Below are 7,693 nucleotides of genomic sequence, written 5' to 3'. Positions count from 1 at the left end.
TGGGGCCATGACCTTATCGCACTTCATACCAAAACAGAGGCTACTCCACTGAACTGCCACCCATGACTTCCACCAAAACAGAGACAGGTCAGCTTCTCATTTCCTCATGGTTACCCAGGCAATGAGGCCAGGAAATTGGACAGTAGGAGGCAGCCTCTCAGTGCACCATATGACATGCCTCAAATCCCTCAAAAGGAGTCCTTTTAGAGAAGCAAGAAATATGCCTGATTACTTTTGCCGTCTTTATTTCAGCTTCTCCCTCCAATCTCAAATATCACCGTTTTGCAGAAAGCAATTATTTTTCATTCAAGCTACAAGAAGTCTGTCTGCAATTGTCTACAAATCTGTCCGGCGCATGGTGTAATCTCCTAAAAATGAGGCGAGACTTGCGTCCTGTGGTCTTAAGTGCTCTCATGCAATATTCGGACGGCGGAATTGCCGTTATGTGGATCCAAACACAACACATGAAGTAATTACGAGGCAACAATTACCCAAGCGAGGCCAGACGTAATCGATAGGCCATCAGACAACCAGGTCAAGGGGGCAAATGTCAGGGGTCAAGGTTCAGCTTCTCTCTAACTCTGTGTGTATATGTGTATGTATATGTTGTAGGTTTTTTTTTTTTTGTCCTCTGGAGGAAGAGGATGCTGATTCATAACTAGCAGGGGGATGGACACTGAGGTGGAGTCCAGCTGTAGCTCCATGATCTATTCTTCTTTAGGCGGTGAGTATTGATTAGAATCTACCACATTATTGTTGCCCTGAGGAGAGGCAATCCAAACAGCTGGGATAACACTCGAGGTCCCTACTCCCAACACACCTGGGGAATGATACGGTGAAACTGATAATATCACATGCGTAAAATAAGCAGTTTAATGGATGTGCCTCGCAGAGTGCATTTATTTTCCATTAGGTAGCCTGAGTGTGTTACAAAAAAGTTTAGAATTGAGGATATTAAAAAAAGCAAACCAGTTAATAAAAGAGGGATGTTTGCTGTTTTAAGCTTCAGTTTCACTTTAAAACCATCATCAGGTGTTAAGTGTTTAAAATAGCAGCTAATATATGCCAGGTGTGCCAGCTTATTGCTCAGTAACATCAATTAAGCTAATGATGCCATGAGACAACGCCTGGAAAAGAGGATCATTTATGCACTGTATACAGTGCAACAACACCAAAATAGTACATTTTCTTAAAGAAGCCATTAGATATACTGCAATCCATAAACCTAAAATCTTCTAAAGATACTCATGTTTACATAAATTTGTTGATTTTAAGCATTGATTCATATGTTGATGTTCTATCTTACAAATCATCAATGTCTGGTCCTGTGACATCATTATCCTAATTGATGCTACTGAACAATCAGCTGGCACACCTGGTGTGAATTAGCTGTTGATTGTAACATCTCAACCACCTGATTGTGGTTTTAAAGTAAAACCGAAAGCTTGAAAATGCAACAGTATTGTCAGGGATAACTGTACTCTTTCCTGGACGAACCCTGTTTTTATGAAATCTGTGTAAAGGTAAGATAACTTCAACCAGTTACTTTGCTTCTAACAAACTCATCTGCCATATTTTGAGATATTATCACTTTTTCTCAGGGCTGCTTTGCTTTCCTGTTATTCTGAACAGTTTGGTCAGAACTACATGTACACGGCTGGTGTTTTGAACTCCCTATTTTAGGGAATCAGGTAATCAAAGTGAAAAGAGGCCTTTGGAGCAGGCACATTTTAGATGGTGTTATACAAGCTGTTGGGTTTTTTTTTTTTCAACCACATCAATTTGTTATGATGCGTGCATTGCTGTTAAACTTTGAGTGGCACAAAATGGCCTCTTAGGTGATCACAGCATCAAAAATATTGCAAGAAAACAGGTGGAATCAAAGTAAAAGTGAGATCACCTACAGTAGTGGTAGATTTACTTAAGAAAAGTCCATCATTTCTTTTTTTTTTTTTTTTGATGGATGTAAGTTGTGAATCTTTCAGTGAGAGATGGAGACCCAGTGCCATCCACATTGCGAACAGCATGAACTCCCTACTCTGTCTTCCTATTCTCCATCCAATCATACAGGCTTACTCTGGTGACATCAGCTTCGGAGCAGCCAGCAGCTGGACCAAATGATCCAGAACCTTCTGTTGTAAAGTGGACGGCCTGCAATGCACAGGAGGAAGAGGTACAGTCCATCATCAGCCTCCTCCTGTGTGAGACCACCCCACCGCCCTGCCCTCCCCCCGCCTCCTACTCTTCCTCCCTCTCTAGCCGGGATGTGTCCATGAAATATGTGCAACTTCCCATTGAAATTAGAGGGCCCTGAACCATGAAAGGCACCACAGGTATTGGCTGTACAGCGTGCAGTGGCAGCACCACTACATGCTCGGCCTCTGTGTTGTAAAGCTCCGACGGCAGAAAGACACACGACCACTCGTCTGTAACATATTAAAACCAAGGGAAATAAATTACCCTGGTGCTCTGATGAATTATGAGTTGTGTCTCAGGAGCTGGAAACGCTTCATAACTTGGAAATCTTCTTTGGAATATGGTGAGCATCACCTGGTTTTCTTTCCCGCTGCACTGTTCAAATCATGGTTAATTACTACTATGAGTTAAACAGCACGTTGTCAATCTCCTGTTCGCTTCAAGATTCAAACAATCTGACATTGCACTTACAAAATGATTGGTAAGAAGGGGAAAAAACATGCTGCTTTTAGTTTGAAACTTTTTTTTTCCTCAAGAGAAGCTATATTTTACCATCCAACTTTTTAAGGACCTTGGCAATCTAGTTGATTTTGCAAATGAACCGTAGTTGTTTTTAGCGCTATTTGCAAAAAAGTAATGCAATTTGTAAAACATCATTTATGAAAGGGTGCATTTCAAGAAGCCGAGAGATTCTCCTGAGCTCCCAAGCAACAAGGCTGCAGCTTTAAATTAACAGAAAAGTTCCTCATACTCAGACTATGTGTTGTGTTGGTGGATGCAACTTTTAAAATATTTGCTCAGTCTAGGAAGCTACGCTGTCTTTTAGTTATTTACATCTCCATAAAGACAGAATTCTGACACCGACAATATTTATTGCAACAGGAAACATATTGACGTATTTGGGTTAATTTGGATGTACAGTACAAATACTGCTCGGCAATAAGCTTAGTCACACACCCGTGCTTACACATCTACACTCACTCTATATTTTTCTGTTGGGAAATCAATACAAGCACTGTGGTTCTTCTACAATATATCCAGAACCACCCCACCCCACCCACCCCTCAGTGCATCACTAAGAGGTCTTCGTTTGTTGCTCAGTAGCTTGTGGAAATGGTTCAGAACACTGCAAAGCAATGCTGTTATTAACTTACAGTGGTAAATGCGTAGGAGGAGAAATCCATAGGAGAGTAATGAGTTTCGGCCACTTGCAATAAAGTAAATATTTGTGGAGTTAATAAATCTAATCCATTGTCCGATTCAATTAGCAGGGAACCCTATTGCAATCCTAGCCCTCCCATTGGGTTGTCCCATTGGCTCATCCGGCCATTTATTGACTGGTACAGTGCAGCTTGAGTCGGTAGCGTCAAACATCTTCATCAAGAGCTAAACACTGGGATTGTGCAGCTTTCTGGAATGATCCATCTTTTTGAGGGCACCTCTGACAAGTTGGGCATCCATCTCCGAAACATTTAAAGGTGAACAACTTTATCTCGCGCCACTTTAAAGAACATCACCTCCGTGCAATCTCAAGAAGATTGACGCTGTCAGAAGTGTAACGTTGTTAAGCCATATGACTGATGGGCCACTCACAGGAAAAGTGGAGCGCTTGATGAGATATTAATCAGGCGGCGGCGGGAGGGGTGGAGCAGCGCCGTCGCACGCGGATCCTAAATGCGAGATGTGATGGAGATGTTGGAGATCTGAGTTGTCTTCAGCAAGGCGGAGCTTGTTGCAGGGGAATAATGAATCGGCCCATTAGCATATTGTCACCAGTTGTCTTGTTTATTCCGAGGTGTTTGCCAAGCAGCTCTCCCCAAGGAGAAACGGGCGCTTCACAGTAACTTCTGGAGTAAACAGTGATATGCTAATGCGCATGCAAATACACACACACACACACACATGCCTGCACACCCACGCTGTATGCACACAGACAGCAAACACACAATAAACTTTGCTTTTAACAACCTGTGACGGGGCGATGGCTCACGTTCTTTGTCAATATTTATTGCAAAGAGGGAGGATGGGAGGGCTCAACATGGAAATGCAAGGCCTCATATTTCTCATCTAATACTGCTTGTTGTATGGAATCAAAGGGTACAAAACAGCCAAGTTTACCCAAAGCAAACATCTGAGCTGCGCCTTCAGATGCTTATATTATCCACACAGGCAAAACAATCCAGCACAATAGTGTTTCTGAAGCTATTTCCATTGACGTTTTCATCACTCCTCGTGACCCGTATTCGCTCGTATCATCATTTACGGTTGATTACAGTTGTATTTGCAAAAGGGGATGGGATGTTCACTATCAGGCGCAGCTTTGTCAGTCCATTCTGTCAGTTTTTTAATTCTTCTTTCTCTTTTTCCCACCTTCCTCTTTCTCCGCCATCTCTTTGTCTGTCTGTATCCTTCTCCCCTCCTAAACTCTCCGTCGGCGCTCGCTCAGGCACTCGTAATTGCTGGTAGTCTGCTTAACAGTCACAATGCCTTACTGTAATCAAAGAACTGACAAAAGACCTCTTTCATTTCACTGTCTGCCTCTGTGTACAGTATAATAAGCTTCCATCTTGCTCACATGTCGAGAAGCCAAGGACCCCAGCGCAGTAATTTTGCATTGAATGAGATGCAGGTGATCAAAGTCCGCATAGTCTTTTTGATTCTCTAGAATAGCCAGGCCCTCCCTCTGCTATGCCTTTTGAACATCTTAAGATTCCTCAGAAAAAAAAAGGACAAAAAAAAATGCTATTCCTGCATTCTTCTTGTAGATATTCCCACTACACGCCTGCCTGGGAAGCTGACTCCCCAGTGTTTTTGGAGGAATGAAACCCAGACGTTGCCTGTACATCTGTTCAAGTGCAATATGTACAGCAGTGAGAGGGCCAGATTTTACTTCTTTTTTATTAATTTTTTTTTTTGTGCAGATTTCCTTAAAACTCATTTCTGGTGCATTTAAACCCTGAATCTACCTTAATGTGATCACTAAATATACTTTTTCTTTAGAATCTTTCACGGTAAATCAAATGATGCTATAGATGGATGACAAATTTGACAGTATGTGTCCCGAGATGCCAAGAAATCCCCTGAGACAAAAGTGCAACCCCTCCTCTTAATTCCTTTCACTGTTCCGAAACCCCTTTCTCATTCGTATCTTGTATCATCAGTTTTCTAAGCAAATGTCAGGCTCATATGTCTGGTGTGTTGTGGCAGTAGGTGGTGTCTGGCAGGCAGGATGTCTGAACCAAGTTTGGAAATACCTGCAGAGCTGCGCTCCGCGCTCCAACATTCAATTAGAGGATTTCTCAGGTGATAAGGCCAGCCAGCGGGGCAATATCCTGGGGATCCAGGCCGTCCCCTCTCCTCCTGTCCCTCCATCCGTCAGGGGCTCCAAATCCATTGTCAGAATTATGGCGAGCAGTTCAATAATTCAGATTAGAGCTCATGTTTATTAATGTCCTACATCTGTGCAAACAACGTGTCAAGCCGAGAGTTTATTGTAATTGCCTGAGCAAACAAAACCTGAAAGAAGCAATTTCCAGTTACAATGTGCTATGACAAGTAATGAGGCCATTGGCATTCCGCTCCCATCGTCACCGCTGCTTCTTTTCATCGCCCCAGTATTGTGTGTGATAGATATTTTTATAAGGAATGAAGGTGCTGGATAATGTGGTGGCGCCACTAGAGGCAGGTTAGTGATTAAAGATAATCATCATTTTTTCCCCCCTCCTGCAAGATCTTATTAGGTTTCCCTTAGCATTACTTACTTTGACTTCCACGTGGGACTGAATGGCGGCACTGCCGTCCCCACAACGACCGAAAGTAGATGGCGACTATTAATTTGCATTCTTGGAAGGAGGAAAAAATAATAATATTGCCTTGTGCCACCTGAGGGATGCACACTGCCTCACAGTCACACTGTTTTGAAAATAGCAGTTGCATAATCTGCCAAAGCAGCTTTAAAGGAGAGCTCTAAATAATTGGAATTGACACAGGATATCAACCCGAGTTTCCTATCTGTGTCTAACATATTAGCCATCGCTGGAAATTAGCTATTATTGCCTAATTGAATTTTGGCTGCCAAATGTTTAATTAAAATGGCAGTTGTAAGTTTATTGAATTCACCCTGTATTTGTATAATGGCCGAGACCTGTGAGCAGATTATGGAAAGTGCTGTGGTTTGATACATTTTCTCTTCCCTCTATGGTGTTTTAATGTGATCACAGTCTTTGTTTTCAGTCACAGATGGTTGAGAGCAACCAGGGGCTTGTTCTGCAATATACAGCCGTGCTGTTACACTGGAGCTGATGGACCCATGAGGACTCAGGATGCCGATTGATGTCTCTACTTAGTGTTGTGCGATGTACCTAAACTCATCCTTTTCAGGTTAAATAGAGTTATATACTGCTGGTGAAGACATTTGTCTTGTTGGAGCTCTTCTATCCAGAGACTCAATTAATATGTTTGGTTGTTATTTGTACAGTCTCATTATTCTCATCATAATTTCAGTTTTTAACACTTGTAAAACAAATGCTTTTTAGCCAAACTTATCAGAGGGAAATGTTACATAATACACCTATTTTTTAGTCTGTGCTGTTGTATTATAATGTACTTTGGATGAATACTTGCATTAACAGCAGGAAGGCCAAGCAACTGGCTGCTATATGTTGAGTTTTAGAAATGAAATATTTCAGCTAGACCTACTTCCTGTGCAGATTTTCTCTATTGTTAGTTTTTCAGGAATAGCACAAAGACAAAAATACAGATAATTATATTTAATTGCTTTAACTCATACACCGCCAAACTCCTTTGGTTCAAACAGAGTGAATGAATGAAAACTGAAACATGCTAAAAAAGCTTGTTTGCCAACCGTGCTTCGAAAACGCCTCCATGTGTAGCAATGTGCAGGCCGCTCTGTCGCTCAAAATGCTGTGTTAACTATACGCTAAGTGTGTGTTTACAGCGAATGGGGGCCGCTCGCTCCGTGACAAAGTGTTTAGGTTGCAACTCTGTCTGATGGCTCGGGGATTAGAAAATCCCTCTTATGATTGATAGATTTATTTGTCACTGCTGTCTGGACGCGAGCAGTTTACACCCTGCCAAAGCCGGGGACCATTAATCAGTGTAAATAACGCTCTTCTTATACACATATCAGGAGTCTGTACTTGGAGACATTTGACACGGGGGAACGGCGGCGAAGCATATTTGCAGCAAATAGGCGTGTGACCGGATGATCAGAAAAGTGGCGTGCGGATGTTGCAGAGGAGCTGACTCGCTGCTCTAAGAGTGCTGCCTTTACTGCTGACACTGATCAACAGGAAATTGGTATTTTTTGCTGTGGGGCTCAGGTTGTGGAGTTTGGGACAATAGGGTGTGATTTGATTAATGGCTCTATCGGACGTCCCTACATTGAGGAAGGCGTCTCACTTCCTGAAATATCCACTGATTTGTAAATGCAAAATTTAGGTTATGATATAGAATTGCAGCTAAAAAAAAATGTGAT

At 42.2% G+C, this 7,693-nt stretch overlaps 1 long non-coding RNA gene across 2 annotated transcripts; it reads left to right on the top strand.

Moving 5' to 3' along the window:
• The first annotated feature begins 1,414 nt into the window (after nucleotides 1-1,414).
• On the top strand, nucleotides 1,415-6,875 carry LOC137177040 (uncharacterized). 2 transcript variants are annotated; one of them, XR_010925937.1, is made up of 3 exons: nucleotides 1,415-1,523; nucleotides 2,071-2,539; nucleotides 6,430-6,875. It is a non-coding gene; the product is annotated as an uncharacterized lncRNA (long non-coding RNA). The 2 variants fall into 2 exon arrangements; XR_010925936.1 differs by lacking the exon at nucleotides 6,430-6,875 and adding an exon at nucleotides 3,465-4,155.
• Nucleotides 6,876-7,693: the final 818 nt, after the last annotated feature.

The sequence above is a fragment of the Thunnus thynnus genome, chromosome 24 (genome assembly GCF_963924715.1).
Source record: "Thunnus thynnus chromosome 24, fThuThy2.1, whole genome shotgun sequence".
Lineage (NCBI taxonomy): Eukaryota > Metazoa > Chordata > Actinopteri > Scombriformes > Scombridae > Thunnus > Thunnus thynnus.
Note: the sequence above shows the minus strand (reverse complement) of the source record. Positions and strands in the feature narration are given on the sequence as shown.